Below are 3564 nucleotides of genomic sequence, written 5' to 3'. Positions count from 1 at the left end.
TACTATTGGTCACCGACTGAAAAATGGTCATTTATATGAAAGTTTTGGTCGTTCTTTTAGTAATTAATGATTAGTGAATAGGCCCTTCTCAAAAATGGTCTATGCTATTCTGCAGCAAAAGTTCCCATGGGAAGTGAAGGAAGATGGGCTAAGCTCTTCACACTTGGATCTGAGCTACAATGAAAAACTTATTCATAGACCTTCATAAATTGGAGGAATTAGATATATGCATGTCTATGGTGGGGCATCCAAAATGGAAGAAAATTAGTTGGACTCTCAAGCCATCCATGCTTCCATTAATATAACCTAAACTTTGGTAGCATCCTTGTCAAGAGGTCAGGCTCACAATTACTTCTTGTCCTAGCAAGATAATAGCTTTAACATCACCACTATTGCCTTACAATAATGATATCATGAGGGAGATATCGTGGCTAATAGCCGAAGCTCTTCAAGGGTTGAACAACATCATGCTTCTTACCTTTCAGAAGCAACACAAAATCTTAGAACTCATTGCAGAGTTTAGCTTTGGCACATTCATGTTGAATCTGGAATGTGATGACTTAATATTTTAGATGTTCCATAACTTTTTTACTAGCATTACATCAACCCATCGACACCATATCAAAAAAATCACACAAAAGATTGTGTCCTTATTCCTAGAAGGATATGCTGACATTTGAAAGATACTAAGAGAAAAATTTTAACCATTTGGTGGAACGAACTAATTGTATCATCAACTTCCTATGATCTAGTGGAGAATGTGGTCATGAAAAACATAAAATTGCTCATAAGGGTGTTTAATTGGAAGGAGTTGAGAAGGATTGATGGCTGAAGTAAGAAAAAAAAACATGCAACAAGAATGAACTAAGGAGGAGAGGACTATATTCTATATGCAAGGGACCTTGGGCACTGAACCATTCATGTCTAGGTCGTAAGGAGGCAAAAAGGGTAGAATAGTTGGGGACTCCTTCAAATCATGGGGATTCATCCATAGTTGGGTTCATCGGTTTTTAGGAGAGCACCCATGAAGGATCTGAATAGTCGAGTACATATGGTGAGCAACAACATAATTATTTTCAGGGATACTTGCAGGAAAAGCTTATGATAATCAATTAGTTTATAAATTAAATGTGGAAAGGAAGGAGACAATTCCTCTTAATAGTGTGGTAGACTCTTGTATAGTTGAGTCCATAGATATCCAAGAGGAAATCCATAAAGAGTATGGGAAATCAGGTGTAGATAAAAATCCACTAGTAAATCCATGTTTGAAAACGAGAGAGGGCAATCAACTGAATGTCTCCACACATGGTAAAGGCTAAGAAGAATACAATAAATGAGACTCATGAGAGAATCCAATAGTAATAAACCGACATGATGAGCATGATCATGAGGGGAAACATGAAAAATATAGTATATAGGATGATCCATTTCTAGAGAGTCAGTCAAAAGTTCAAGTTGGAGCTATGACAGTTGAGCATCTAATGTAGACGGATATAGAGGCATTTAGTAGGGAGACATGATTTCCAGTAGGGGACTTTTGAGAAAAGATCATGCATTTCAAGAAAATTCTTATGATGTTGAAGAAGAAAGTCTAGACAATCTGAGACACTGTCTTACAATAGAATAGGAAATTTGGGAGCTCATAGGGGTAAGTGCCAGATCAATGACCAAGCTATCTAGTGTTGAGGAATGACTAAAGTCTGTCACAAGGTAGAAATAGGAGTGCAGTTGGGAGTTCTAGAGTATTCCTCTACAAGAGTACATAGATAAGGCTTGCACCACTACCAACCCACCTTTATATATTGGGGAGAGCAAAGAAGAGCTCTCTAAATGGATCATGTTAGGTGACTGAGTGGAGAAACATCAGATGAGCGTCAGGAAACATAAACATAGTAGACTTATTCCATGTGCAGGAATTATTGTATTAGATCCTTCCCACGGGATGGATTGGTGAGAGATTATGAGTTAGAACTCTATCGATGGGATTCCTAGGAGGGTACCCTTAGCCAAGGGAATATTGCAGCTTAGGCCCTTATGCATGCGCCTTGATGGAGGGTTGGAATGGTATAATAACCAAAAAGTCCCAAGACTTAGGTGACATTGGTATCCAAGTGGATCTATTGAGGGTAGGATTAGCCAAAGGATTGTTTAGAATCTAGGTATCAAAGGACCCATTCATGATCATTTGTCATGGAGGCATGAAATGACACATTGGGTTGTTTAGGGTCTTAGTATTAATGTACAAATTCTTCTGTTTTGGATTGAAGTGAAGTTCTTGAGATCAAGCAATGTTTGGGTGAGATGATTTGTAATATTCCCTTTTCTTGATATAGTCAAAGTGGACAAAATTTTCCCATGGTATTTACCGTGGTATTTGCCTTCATTTTTCGAGTGAAAACAATAAAATAAAATTTCTAGAGAGTCCATCAAGCATATTCAAGGGGACAGGAATTAAGGATTTGGAAGATCCTCAGTTTTCTATCTTATTCTTTTTGTTGAGAATTTGGCATGTCCAGTTAAACTTTGATTCGAGGACAAAACCCCGCAGTGAATTTGTATGGTGGATCCAGTTAGGATTCACAAATGTGTTTCAATTTCTTATATTAGTGTTTTGATGAGCACTCGTGCATGCCATTACAAGATTCTAACATTTATGTATGGGAACATACTGTTTTCTTCTATTTATAATATAAATAGAGGGTTGCCATTCCAAATTCCCTGTGTGCTGTTGTTTCTTGCTGAAAGCCTTTTATCTAGAACACTAAAATGTGCTAGATCTATCAATTCTTTTTATGTTTGGGATCTTACAATAAGGATCATAAGAACCAACAAAAAAACAAAAGGAAATACACCCATAACACCATGGTTACCTAGGGAATGGTAAGGCCAGGCAAATCCACTATCAATCTAGGCAATCCTCCATGCCAATGATAGATCATAACCAAGAAACCACATGCATGTGAAGTGCATGTCAAAACTATGAACGAAATCATACATGCAACTCGACATCTTCAAGAAAAACCCATTGTATTTGTTTATCCAATGTCCTCTTGCACTTTCTAGGTCTTTCTTTTCCTTCTTGCTCCAAATCCTAAGTACGTGACACTCTTGCAAGAATACTCCAAGAAAAATATCAGTGTCCAAGAGTATGAGAGAGAGAGTAGAAAATGAGAGCTACAAAATTGAACTAACAAAAAACTACAAATTGGTCCTAAGAATATTTTTTATTAATGAGGCCTCTTATTTCTTCAATCTTCCATTAGTTTCCTTCATTTTCCTCCTCACATGCAACCTATGATTTCTCACCTTCCTTTTCGCCTAATTTCCATTATTTTCATAAATAAAATTCCAAATTAATGCATCATGCCTTTCCAAATCGTTTTCCATTTCCTTTTCCAATTTCCATAGCCATTAATTAAGCACAAGTGATCCCTATCACTTATGTTTTTTCCCAACATTCAGCTTCGAATACGTGTCCCATGATCTTGGTTATTATTTTTCCTTTATTAACTTTATTACATGGACTTTTTACCAGGGCTGTTACATTGGTCACGCGATCAAGTG

This window comes from Pinus tabuliformis, chromosome 5_1 (assembly GCF_031772625.1).
Source record: "Pinus tabuliformis cultivar Carrire ecotype Pingquan chromosome 5_1, CPIR1, whole genome shotgun sequence".
Classification (NCBI taxonomy): Eukaryota; Viridiplantae; Streptophyta; class Pinopsida; order Pinales; family Pinaceae; genus Pinus; species Pinus tabuliformis.
Note: the sequence above shows the minus strand (reverse complement) of the source record.